At 34.2% G+C, this 14,095-nt stretch overlaps 1 long non-coding RNA gene across 2 annotated transcripts in view; it reads left to right on the top strand.

Annotated features, from left to right (window-relative positions):
* Positions 1–509: 509 nt before the first annotated feature.
* The window catches only part of LOC148939674 (uncharacterized), a 128,349-nt gene continuing 114,763 nt past the window's right edge, over positions 510–14,095 (top strand). For both annotated transcript variants that reach the window (XR_016143551.1, XR_016143550.1), the window contains exon 1: positions 510–610. This is a non-coding gene — a long non-coding RNA (uncharacterized LOC148939674). The remainder of the gene's footprint in view (positions 611–14,095) is intronic.

The following is a 14,095-nucleotide window of genomic DNA, read 5'->3' as shown; positions in this document are numbered from 1 at the left end:
ACTGAATTAGGCCTTTGATCCCTTATAACTGCTTAGATTAGTGGAAAACATGTCTTCTAGCTTACTTTCTGGGCTATAGATTTATAAAACAACTGGATACCCTGTGGTTAATTTTGCCTATTTTATTTTTGTTTAGTTTTTAGTACTTTTTACTTTGTACGATTTTCGGTTAAATGTGTTTTTCAAGTTTTGTTTCGAGTCTTTTCTGAAGTAGCGAAGCACTCTTACTGAAACAAAAAAAAAAAAAAATTTTTTTTGGGGCAAAGGGGTGTTGGGATTGAAGGATCATGTTTGCTGCTTACCTTCCCGGAATTGTGCTTCATCTTTGTCCAAAAAGTAGTAAATTACTGATTGCCGTACCAAAGCGCGACAAGTACGGGGTATCGAGACAAGCACGGGAGTAATATTTGACTGTTTTCTTCACATAAATTAAGTCATTTTACAGGCGTGGAAAAGTCACTGTGTTATGAAAGAAGTGTAACTTCAAACAAGAAGAACAGAAAATGTAGAAGTAAGCCAGAAGTGGCAGTTGGATGTTTTTTAAGAGAGAAGAAGAGACTCACCAACACCCAATGGAATACCAATGGCTAATGACGAAGTAGGATACCAGGTAGTAGACATTGATCGAGAGAGCATATTTGTATTATTTCTTGGATTGGACGGTTGAGGAGCATTGGGTGCCTTGGATATAAATAGGGGGATGAGCTTTTTGGAAACTTGATTGAAGGCTGAAACTGAATTAAATGTGGTAGACGGTCAATTATCTATTTTTCATTTTACCTTATTATGTGCAGTAATCAGTATCGTTCTGTGCTATTTTCCCTCTAAAGAATTTTCTCTTTTAGATTAATACTAGGGACTAAGGAGAGGCTACCAACTTCGGTGTGACGGGTTTATAAACAATAATTTTGGTGTGTATAAAAAATATATTATTTTTCTGATTGAGAGATAGAGGGCAAATTTGCACAAACTATCCTTGAGTTAATTTTTAGCTATCGATAATGGGAGAATTTGCCGTTTATCCTTGAGTTTATTGACGCTATTTGATTTTAAGATTCTTCTCTCTAACAGATAGAAGTCTCAAAAGCCCCCCATTAAAAAAAAATATGAAAAAACTAGTAAAATAGTTCATTTGAAATCGCTCTTTGTCTCTCAGTCAGGAAAATTATATTTTTGATAAAAGAAATTTTGTTTTTCTGAAAGAAATTTGAAGGAGAATTTTAATAAGGTTAATTTAAAGGAGACGTAAGCTAAGTTTGTTACACTAGTGACAATTTTGAAATTTAATAGCGCATTTGCTCATTCATATATAGTTGATCAGTTAGAGCAGAATAATGTAAGTTTCTTGCAGTTAAAATTTTCAAATATTCAACATTTTGTCATGGACTGAAAAGAAGATTTAAGCAAATACAAACGCCATCAAATTTAAATGTTAAGATAAAATTTACTTTAAAAATAACTCACAAGCTGGGCCAAGCCAAATTTCTATTCTGAAGTAAAAACAAAAGCAGAATAACGTATAAAAGGCTTATAAACACTTCCACATAAAAAACTGGCAAAGTAATGCACCGCCATTTTATAAAAACAATCAATAAAACATTTAAAAACAAATATATAAATTTTGGGCCATATTATATGGGGCATAATATGAAAAAAAGACTGAACTTTGAAAGGGGTTTGTTCAAGCGTTAAAAAGAGGATACGTTTTTTTGTTATTTTTTCCCCAGATAGGGTTATTTTTTTTCCGTTTCTGGAAGTCAAGCTGTGTATCGTCAAGTTAAGAGGCTATTGTTTGAATAAATTTTATTTTATTGGATTTCCAGCGAAATTTGCGGGCGCCAAACAGGAGAAGTATATTCACGATGTGGACGGACAAAGGAGGATTTTTAGTAAATAAATATGTTCTATCTATCTATATGTTCTATATTAATAAGCAAATAGATTACAGAAAATGGTCCTTGTGTGCCTTATCTGCACATGAAAACTCTCCTAACTTCTTAAGCCCCATAAAACGTATCACCTAATATAATTTCCACCCATTCCCCCCCCCCCAAAAAACTCCCTCCCTCAGTCAAATTACTTCCTTAAAAAAAACTATTTTACGTTATTCCCTCTTTTACTTTCTTACATTCGATTCATTACTTAGTACTCTCATAGCTGTTATTATAGCTGTTACTCTCATAGGATTCATTGTTTAGTACTCTGAAAGCTATAATTATAGTGCATTTGTAAATTAATTTGTAGTTGCAGACTTTTTATTCATGTGCATGGGATCTGCTTCCCATTTTCGAAGGGAGCAAACACTGATATTGCAGTTGGTTTTTGCAAAAGGGAGGTTGACGTTTGCAGGTTGGTATTCTTCAGCAGGGAAAATATTGAGGTTTCTATATCCCAGAGCTGTTTTCTCCACGCTGTAACTTCAGATTGTTTGTACCAACCCTTCTACCATCCCTTCGATAAGGGTGCAAAGCAGGGACCCTTAATTTTAACATGTTGGGTTTCTAGCAAAGTGTCAGACGTATTATATCCTTATATAAATCCTTTAGGAATCAGGAGGAGGACACGTTATTCTGGAGTTTTAGAAAGGAGATAGGTGCTTTAGCTTTATGAATAATATTGTTATTATGGATATCCTATTTTAAATTTGTGGAATCTGTGACACCGAATAATTTCAGGGAGGACGCAGAAATTCCAGGAGGTATATGATTAAGAAAAGGAGGCGGAGTTTTAAGGAATATATTGGCATTATCGTGGATTTAAAAGGGTTTACTTTCGCCTCGTATTCCACGACATCTTGTACAATGTTAATGAGGATACTCATTAAATTTCTTTAAAAGGTTTCAACAACCCTAAGCTCACCAATAAATTTCAATTCGTGGGGAAATTCATTACCGACACTGAAGTGGAACTCGGAGAGTACGTTGGGGTACTCCATTGGGAACAGGGAGATAGTTGAAATAATGAATATGGTATTTGACTGCTTGTGATCTATTTCATATGAAAGAAGCAACAAATTTCACTAGGAAAAGGTCAATATTGAATTCAGTGACAAGTTTTTGAACTAATACATCGTAATTAACAAAGTTCAATGCTTTTTTGGGATCTTTAATGGAAATTAGATTAAGCCAGGCATTAAACTTTTCAGGAATTTTACCAATAAAGTTGACGAGATAACCAATATACTTGAAGATAGATGTCGAACTGAGGTTCCCGAATTGCTCCAGGTCTATAAGAGGAGGAAGGATTTTGTCCTTCTGCAAAGAATTCAGCAGAGAATTCTTCGTATAGTTTAGAGAATAAACAAGATCGGATGAACACCTTCAAAACCATTGTTCTTATAAGGGGAAATGGAATATCAAAAGGACAGACCCTTGCTTTTCATAGCTTCCCAGTTCTTCATTCAAATGGAAAACTCATAAAAAGAAAGGTAAATTCTTGTCAGCCGATACATTATTAGAAAACACAAAATGAATTTCTTAAATATGGTGGCTCTGAGGTTATAAATAACTTACTGAAGATTATGGATATGACTCTTCAAAAAAGGGGAAATACCTAGCAATTTCAGGAAAACCTTAATTATACCACTGTATAAGAAAGGTGATAAGAGTGATTGTGGTAATTACTGAGGCATTAGCCTGATCTCTAGGTAGCAGATTACTTACTAACTTGATGCTTTTTAGGTTGAGAGATTCTGTAGACAAATTTATAAGAGAAAAACAGTGTGGGTTTAGAAAGTTTAGAGGATGTGCCAGCCAAATTTTCACTCTTAGGTTAATACTTGAGAAGTGCCTGAGTTATCACACACCTTTAGTCCTTAGTTTTATAGATGATGAGCAAGCGTTCGATTCTGTTGATTGAAGAGTTTTAGCGAAGGTCTTATCCTTGTAGGGTATACCAGACAAATAGATTAACGTGATTAGTGCTATGTACGAGCATAACACTGCTGCTGTTATGGTAGGAAATGAGGTTAGCAGCTGGTTTCGTATTAAATCAGGAGGTGAGCGGGGTTGCGTTCTATCACCATTTACACGGGTGATTCTGATGGAATTTGTCCTTAGGAGCGCAGCAAAAATAATGTGAGAGCAAGGAATCAAATGGGGAATTAAAAGTCCCCCAGACTTTAGCTATGATTATGATTTAAGTATCCTAGATGACTGCACGTTTTGTGCTTCGGTTTTTTATTTATGACTTTATAACAGAATAACAACTTTTACGGGGAAATAGTAAGATCTATGATATGGACACCGACATCTATGCTTAATATGCTACAAGGAAAACATCAAGCATAAAAACAATCCACAGCACATAGAAATCAGGGTTTTAAGGATGTCAGAAAAATGTATGTCTGCTGTTGCAGATAATGGGCCTTTGTAGCTTGAGCCTTGACTGAATTTTGATTAATGGCTAATTATTCTGGGCTTGGTCTGTTTTGGAAGGCGTTTTTGGACTGAACAATCTTTTCATATATTTATCTTTTTTGGCAGCCTCCCCGTTGTAACATAATATTTGTAGACATGAATATATAATGAGTCGGACGTAGTAGGATTGAGATTGTCTGTGCAGGAATATTACTGTTGATAAAAAAAAAACATTGCGAAGTGCGGAAAACCATGTAGTGATCAAGATGTGCCCAGGATTGCAAAAAGCCTCCATTCAACCGGAGGTCCCGGGGACTTCTTGATGTATGGTTCTTAAGCGCTTTGGTGTAGATCTGAAATCACTGGGTTCTGGGACCAAAGCTTTTCCTGAGACCAAAATAGTTTCAATCATTTGAAGAATATGAGAATTTCAGCTTGGATTGTTACAATAGATTGACATCTCAATTACTTGAACTATCTGTCTTGGTTTTTCTCTTTCTACAATTAGCCATGTCTTGATGCAACCTACTGCAAAATAATTGATAATTTCAATTCAAAATAAATGGACGAGTTTGGACTCAAGCCCTACAAAGTGGGATTGAAGCCCACTTTTCATAGAGCCTACTATTTGAAATACGGTTAGTTATTCAGGAACCCGAAACAATCCGCAGGTAATTTTATGGAAAACATCAGGAAAAAATTGGACTATCAGCGTTAGTAGCATGGATTATAGAAAATTTTAAGTAATTTGGGAAATTTGACCCTAAATGGCTTTTGGTTGATGAAAAAAAAAAATGGTGCAGCGGAGGAATCAACTCCATCTAATCATCTTTATTACCATAGCAACGAGCACAAATTACTATTCATTGCAGAATAATTCTCACATTGAAGATCTCTCAAACCTGAGTTATATTGATAGTATGGGCGCTCGCAGAAAATATTCCGTGAGAGGGGGGGGCAGACAAAATAATATCCGTTGTGGATCGGGGCATGGGAAAACATTTTAGGATACATTTTCTCTGGAATCAGTTTTTCAACACATTTATAGACAAAAGATTAGAAAGACTAAATGCTTCAGAGGGTTTGTTTAAATGACAATGAATTTAGAAAGTTTAAACTGATGGGGAAAGGTGGGGGGAGGGGGCTTCAGAACTGATATAAAATATCTCTTGATTACCAGGAATATTTTAAATCTACACCTTTGTCAGTGGTGTGTGGTGGTGGTGGTGGTGGGAGGTAATACTGCCCCTTTCCATTGCTGCAATATTTGTCTGTGTAGCATAAAATATTACTTTAGTATGCCTTCTGGCATAGATGCAGAAAAGGCGAGGCGGGCCATCACGAGCCTCGCCAGATTTTTTTTTTTGGGGGGGGGGATGCTAGTAGAAACTTATTGTCATCAGTTTGAAACACTAATATTTATATTTTCTATGCATATAGGCAACTATGTTCCAATGGGTTTCAAAATATGTATGTAATGTGTTTTGAACATTACAGAACCCTTTTGTAGAGGTTCTGATGGCTTTGGCACCATGGGAGATCAGAAGTCACACAGAATGATAATCACAATTAACATACTCTTCTCTCACTCAAAAATCTCGATTGAACGAAGTTAAAATGTTATAATACTAATATTCAGGAAAGTTACATTTGATCACCAATTTTTACAATCGATTCAAATTCTGTTCAAAATTTTAATTGCAATCCAACATTTCAATTCTTGAGCTGAAAAACTAAAAAAGTGGAGGGAGGGGGGTGGGTACCAAACAATTTACAATTATTGAATTTAACAATCAAACAAAAAATTTTAAGTCCCCCTCCTATACGGAATGAGTTCTGCTCATTTTGCGGTCAATGTCACTCTACTCTCATAATAACAGCGTAGACCAGAAATATTCACAGAAATCAAGAGAGATTAAATATCAGTTTCATATTTTTGATGTTTTTCAAAGTTTTTGTCCCCCCCCCCCCGCAAAAATAACCTCCCAAACAAAAGTCCTGGATATGGCCCTATTTTCACCTTCTCCTTGTCTCTTTTAGAACTAATTCCGTATTTATCTGAAGGCTCATTCAGAGGTGGGATGTTTTGGTATTACAATGCACCCTTTGAGGCATCGCCCTCCCCACCTAACTACAAAACAATCACAGAACCCCATTGTAGAGTGTTAAAGCCCTTATATACCAATGTTTGGAAATGCAAAGTAACAGGAAATTTACCTAACACAGTGAAATTTCTATAGACCTCAAAAATATTTTGGCTAGTTTGGGAGGGAGGGAGGTGCCTCAAAGGGCACATTTTAATACCAAAACATCGAAACTCTCATTGAGCCATCAGATAAATATAGAATTAGTTCTAAGAAATAAACAAGAGGCGGGTGGCGGTAGAAATTTATGTGTTATCCCCAGGGCCGTATTCTGTTTGGGGGGGGGGTTATTTTCTCTGGGGAGGGGAACAAGACTTTAAAAAATATATCAAAATGTTAAATTTATAATAAATCCCTCTTCATTTATGGGAGTATCTCTGGTCTACGCTGTTATTATGAAAGTAAAGAGCACCATTAAACCTAAAAATGAGCAGAACTTATTCTGTATAAGAGGAGGACTGTCCCTTCTTCATCCATACCTCTGCCTCATGGTCCTAGAAACTTCGGAGGATGCTGGTTCGATCAAACATTGAGAGGTCAGAGAACCCTGTTGAAGATGTATCAAGTTCATATATACTAAAATGTCGAATTTTACATTGTTTGGCTGAAAAAAGATCCCGGATGCGCGTTTATTTGTTTTTTCTTTTTGTTTGTTTTTCCCAGGGAACATTATATCAAATCAGTGATCCTAGAATAATGAAAGAAGGCTCATTTGATCGAAAATCGAAAGTCATATTGCTCTTTTTATGTGAATGAAAATATTAGTGGGCAGCTAACCTTCTCCCGTGCTTTCTTTTTCTTCAAAGTCTTCTGATCAAAATTTTGAGATAGTCGGTTTGTTCAACAGTCAAAACATGTAATTAATATGTGTTAGAGCATGACTTGACTCCCACATCTTCTGGGGGAAGAAGTGAAAGCTATGAACTTTACCCTTTGTATACATTTAGTATTGGTTATTGGGAAGTGTACATGTACTTTTTGGGCAGGGGTGGGAGTGGAGGTTTCGTGGGATGATATTTCCATTGAGGAATTTTTCGTGAGGAAAAGGACTTTTCAATAGAGAGGGAGCCGGATTTCCTGGTATTATTTAAAATCGATCAGAATTTAAATAAAAAATAACAAGTCTTTTCAACTGAAATTAAGGAGTAACATTAAAACTTAAACAAACAGAAATTATTACGTATATGAGGGGGGCTGCCCCCTACACATTGCGCTCTTTACGCTAATTTTTTTTTTTGAACTTCTAAATAGTATGTTATTCTGATAAAACAAGAGCCATTCTTAAATCATTGGAACAAAAAGTCAAACAGGAGAACCTTATTTCTCATTTTCATACTTTGATAATTGTTCAGAGTTTTCCTAAAGAAGGGGGGGGGTCGCATCCCTGGCCGCAAATGGTGGAGCTCTTTTATAGATAAATACCTCTTAAGTGAGTGAAATACCTCTAAAACACATCTAAGCTAAGAAAAATCATTTTAGGTACCCTTAATAATTTTTTTTAGTATAAAAAAACCCATAAGATTAACTGTGTTTTAAACATTATCCTGTAGGAAAAACTTGATTCTATACAGCCTCAAAGTGCTATTAATTTAAAAAAACAAATTTTTTGAGGGAAGTAAAGAGTTTAATGGAAAAACGAACAAAAATTATTGCTTCACACTATATCTAACATATATCAATAAAACTAGTACAAACAAACCAAATAATTATATTTCCCTATGTTTGTAGGATTGTAGAAGACTAGCGCCTTACTGAAAACACAAAAACCAAGTATAAAAAACAAGATTGTTGATTTATTAGTTGAAAGTGATTATGTAGCCTGATAGCAACACGCTAATCTATAAAGCTTTTCATAGTCTTACACCAGCTTTGATATCAGTAACTCTCGGTATACAATTACAGTTATCTCAAAAACATAAGCATAAAAATTAAATACTTTTTTAATAACCGCAAAGTCTCTGAACAGCTAATAGAAACATTGGATTGATGTATCAGGTAACACTTTGGTACCAATAGTGAGTAATAAACAATGAAATTGTAAGAAATACACTTCAGTATTACTCAAAATGAAGATCAAATATCCATAATATGAACTCTCAAAGTCAAGTAATTTCTCTATACAACAGAAAATTTCAAGTTATGATGAAAAGTTATGGCCAGTCTATAATCCTAATATTATCAAGATGGTATTACTTCAAACTTGTCTACAAACTAATCATGACATGTCCTTTTCAGAACCAAGACGACAACCATTGTCCTGAAGGGTTATCAAACTAAACGAAAAGAAAAATTAGCAACAATCCTAAAATTCTTAATTATTATACTGTAACAAGTGTCCTTAATCGGTTTACTTTTATCGTACCAAAACTCCTATATTGTTTTGTGTTTTCAGTAAAGTGTTAGTCTTCCATAATCCTACAAACATAAGGAAATATAATGATTTGGTTTATTTGTACCAGTTCTATTGATATATTTTAAATACACAGTGAAACAATAATTTTTGTTCGTTTTAAGTTTCAACTTCACTCTTTATTTCCCTCAAAAAATGCTTTTTTTTTAAATTAATGGTTGCCCGTTTTTAATTTAAATTTGATACAGAAGGAACACTGCAATGATCTTTTTAATTTTTTTAAGGGGGGGGGGTCAGCCCCCTCATGAACGGAATAATTTCTGTTCGTTTTAAGTTTAAATGTTGCTCACTACTTCCAGTTAAAAATAAAGTATTTAATTTATGATAGTTTGTCGAATAATGCCGAGAAATATATGCTACACAAAAGGGTGTACACGATTTTTGAAGGTGGGCAACCTTGACAGTTAGGAAAGAGTATCTATTTTACTAAAGAAGATTTTTAAGGTTTGCAAAACCTAAGTAAAATGTCTGTATGTCTAACTTATTTCACTAAACATCTCCCCCTCCCCCTGATAAACATAAAAAAACTTTAGACATACAGGTACGTTAAGGAATACTCTTTTGGAATTTCGAGATTCAATTATTTGTTATTCTATTAATTTCCTCCTCTTAAGAACACCCAATATTTTAAAAGTCATTTTGCGAGCCTCAACTTCGACTGAATATGTTAAAGAGTTTATAGTGAATCCTCCCAACAGACTAATGAGACTTAATAAGGGGTTTGGGAGGGGGAGTATGCGGGAGGGGTTCTTGTAAATCTTCAGTTGTGTTCTGGACCATATTTATTACAACGGTACCTTTTTATACTTCCAAGCTTTTCCACTTAAGAAGTGACACCAAAAGTGCCGTTTTTAGTAAAGTATGGCACACGCATGGTAAAACTAATAAAAAACACGTAGATATGAGCAATAGATTTCTAATGAGCTATTAAACATCTCTCTAAGAAGTTCTGGCAGCCCAATAGCCCCAGCTTTTCCACTTGAGACATGGCACCTATAGTGCCATTTTTAGTGCTATTTGGCAGTTGCAGGTAGTTTAATATATAGGGGAAACGTAGATATGAGAAATAAATTTTATGTGAGCTATCAAATATCCGTCTACGATGTTCTGGTATCTCGCTAGCCTCACCTCTTGAGAAATGGTACAGAAAGCGCCATTTTTTTGCCATTTCGCACTTGCAGATGATGAAATTTTTAAAAAGCACGTAGATGTGAGAAATTACTATTAAGCATCTCTCTATGATGCACTGGTAAACCAATTGCCCCAAAAGAAAAAAAAAAATCGGGAGACAGATCAGTGCTACCCATGCAAAAAAGTGACTTCCCTTGTTGTTCAAGGTGGGGGACTGTATTGTCCCTGCATTAGGTTTTTGACTCTGCTGATTCCAATGATATACTTTTCATTTTGATATGACGCCATTTTTTAGGGGTTTTAGGATTTTTTTTTTCGAAATTACCATAAATTTCTTTTCGCAATAAACTTTTACTATTAAGACGAACCGAAATAGTAGTTGCCTTTCCTGAATCAGTGTTAGATGTCGATTTTTTTCACAAGGCAGTTTTTTTTCTAAACGTATTTTTTAACTTTTGGTCACTATGGGCTGTAGTTTGCTCTACTAGGTTGTACCTACCGCTGCAACCATGATATTGAGAAAAAAGTTGAGATGGCTAAGACACGTGCTGTGAATGAAAGAGGGCAGACAGTCAAAGATTCTCCTTTTCAGCCAACCATCCAGGGCCAAACGGAAAGCAAATCGTCCCAAAATTTGGTGAGGGAGGGCAAAATGAGGGATTCAAGGAAAAGTGAAAATTATTGGGAGGGTGTAAAGAGGGAGGCTAGATACGTTGATATGGAGAAGAAGCATGCCTAGCTATGTTATTAGTAGGCAGCTTGGTGTTGCAGCTAGTTTTAGTAAGCGACTCGAACTTCGATCTTCCTTTTCCAGAAGAGAGGATAGTCATTCTAGTGTAGTAACTAAATGCAGTACTTGTAAATATTCATTATGTACTAATATTCATTTTAATAATAATAAAAAAATGATTTTAATTGAGACTTAAATGTAAACTGAAATTATACCTGAAATGCAAGTCAGCCTTATCTTTTCTGGCCGAAGGCTTTCTTTTGCTTGAATAGGCTTTCATGATTGAACTGCAAAAATAGCTGGAACGTAGAAATGAATAGTCAACAATCCATAGTAACCAATAGTTGAAAATGCATTACAAAAACTGTTGAAAAAAACAACCATTTTTTACTGATTCAGGAATGGTAACAATTTTTTAAGTTAGTTTTAATAGTAAAATGTTATTTTGTAAAGAAATTCATGTAAATTTTTGGACAGGAGCCTGAAACCTTCAAAAATGCCGTCATATCAAATTAAGGAACGGACAATTGGAATAGTCACCGTGAAAAACCTTTCACTTGGAAATTAAAACCCCACTCAGCCTCCACTTTGAACAGGAAAGTCACTGAACATGATAATCACTATAGTGTCGTCTTTTGTTCTTCTTTTAATTAGAGAGGAACTCAATACAGAGAACCAATTAGAGAGATCCCCATTTGGTTTCCCTTAATTAGGTGACTAAGTATTTAGAATTTAAAAATGTAATATGAAGACTTCTTCTACTGTTGTGATTGAGATTCGTAAAGCACATACTGCCAAGAAAATTTAAATGAGAAAATGACAGAGGGTCATTTTCTAACAAAAGGGAACTTGTTTTATTCGAAGTCAATCTCATAAATATGGATCTGTATTTCATTTTGATAATAATTATTCAATGTTTTTTAGGCAATGGAAACAATGGAGATTGGTTCTAAAGACAGGCAAATTTCAATTCACTTTAACTGAAAACATAAACTGACACATTTTGCATTTATTTAATTAGCCTATTTACTCACTAACAGCCAGTGGTGTGTCTAGGGAGGTATAGGGGAGAAATTTCTTGGGAAAATTCAGCCGCCTGATTCATTCATGAACACTAGGGGGTAAGGCAAAATGTAATTATAAGTATCTAGGTGGAGGGGAGGGGTCAAAAGTTCGTCTTTTTTCGTTTTTTCTTCAATTGAAGCATACAAAAAACCTAGGAAAGTACCCCATAAAAGGTATTTTTCAAAATCTAAAGGGAGAATATAGGGGGGGGGGGAGATTACCTCTGTAGTATATCTTTTGCATCTTTTTATTCAGGCCTGGATGGTATTTCCTTTTCAATGCCTTGTTAACAAATCGATCTTGAATATCTTTGTTTTTCTTTCGGTCATAACTAATTCAACTAAAACTCAGGAAGAAATTAAAATTGCGTTAAGGTATAAAAAAGTAAAAATTATTGTACAAGCATTGTTACACAGTGTTAGAAGCTATTTTTCAAATATGAGATTGCAAGATAGGTAATGCATTGTTTTTTAGGTTAAAAAATGTTTGTGTCCTCTTGGGTACAAAGAGCATACTAATAAAGTTGTTGCTGCATTAAATTCAGAAAATTAGTTTCTCGACTTTCTTCTTTTAATAGATTTTCTGAATCCTTACCAGTTTTTTCGAAGAGCCTACTGTTCATTCATTTTGCTATCATTTAATAATCATCATAATTAAGTCTAGAAGACTCTTATTCCCAATTGGTTCTGTACTAAAAAAATTTTAGTGTAAATAGCGAGGTATTTAAGAGGGGCAACCACCCTCATAAAAGTAATAATTTTGTTCATTATGACTTTTGATGGTTTTCCTTACTTTTAGTTGAAAACATTTTTTTTATATTTAATTTTTCATAATTTTTTTTTGATTGCTGGGAAATCTAGGTAGATGTCCGATTCGTTTGTGGATGTCCAAGACACATATTAATATTCATTTTAACAATGAAAAAAAAAATCCAATTGAGACACTTTGACCCTAAACCAAACAAACTGAGAAATTGAAATTGAAATGCAAGTCAGCCTTATCTTTTCTGGCCAAAGGCTTGCTTCTGCTTCAAAAGGTTTTCATGATTGCAACAATAGCTGGAACGTTGTAATGAATAGTCGACGATCCATAGTGACCAATAGATGAAAAATACATTAAAAAAACTGTCTAGTGAAAAAATCATTTTTAGCTGATTCAAGAATTTTAACAATTTTAAAGTTAATTTTAATAGCAAAATTTTAATTTGAAAAGAAATTCATCTAAATTTTGGAAAGGAGTCTGAAACCTTCAAAAATTCTTTAGGATCAAATTAAGAAACGGACCATTGAAAATTTTGAGTAGCACTGTTGTGTTTTCTTTTGTTCATCTTTTAATTACAGGGAAACTCAATACAGAGAACCGATTAGAGAGATCCGCATTTGCTTTCCCTTAAATAGGTGTCGAAGTATTTAGGATTTAAAAATGTAATGTGAAGACATCCTCTACTGTTCTGATTGACATTCGTAAAACACACACAACCATCAAACTTTAAATGAGAAAATGACTGAGGGTCTTTTTTCAACAAAGGGAACTTGTTGTTATTCGAAGTCAATCTCATAAATATTGATATGTGTTTCATTGTGGTAATAACTATTTAATGTTTTTTTTTTTTTGTAATGGGAACCAACAATAGAGACTGGCTTTAATAGCAGATAAAATTCCTTTCACTTTCAAAGCCGGATTTAAAGAAAATTTGATGCCAATTGTGAATGTTTTGTAGCCAAGATTAAGGTAATTGGTGTTGGTAATTCTCACATTTGTTTTTGAAAACTATATTCAAGAGAACTGAAAGGGGTATGAGTTTTGGACCATTGCACACTTGTTATTCTTGCATCGGAATTTCCGTTGCTTATTTTTTTTAATACATTTATTGTGATGGATGCAAAACTAGATAATTGAAGGTCTTTAGATATGCTTATTCTTGAGATTAACCACTGTATATAGATATAAGACAGTATGATCATTCCCTATCTCAACCAATATACAAACCTGGACCGAGATGCAAGTGCTCCGGAGTATATATATATATATATATATATATATATATATATATATATATATATATATATATATATATATATATATATATATATATATATATATATATATATATATATATATATATATATATATATATATATATATATAGCCTTTCTGTCTGTAAGTTCTTGGGCTCTCATAGGCCTGTGATGGTCTTACGGTAGTAATTTTGATCCTTGTAATCCATCTGACTATGCTCTGACGGCTTCTGAGCCGT

Source organism: Artemia sp. Qi Xiang Cuo, chromosome 21, assembly GCF_049724085.1.
Source record: "Artemia sp. Qi Xiang Cuo chromosome 21, ASM4972408v1, whole genome shotgun sequence".
In the NCBI taxonomy this organism is placed as follows: Eukaryota; Metazoa; Arthropoda; class Branchiopoda; order Anostraca; family Artemiidae; genus Artemia; species Artemia sp. Qi Xiang Cuo.
Note: the sequence above shows the minus strand (reverse complement) of the source record. Positions and strands in the feature narration are given on the sequence as shown.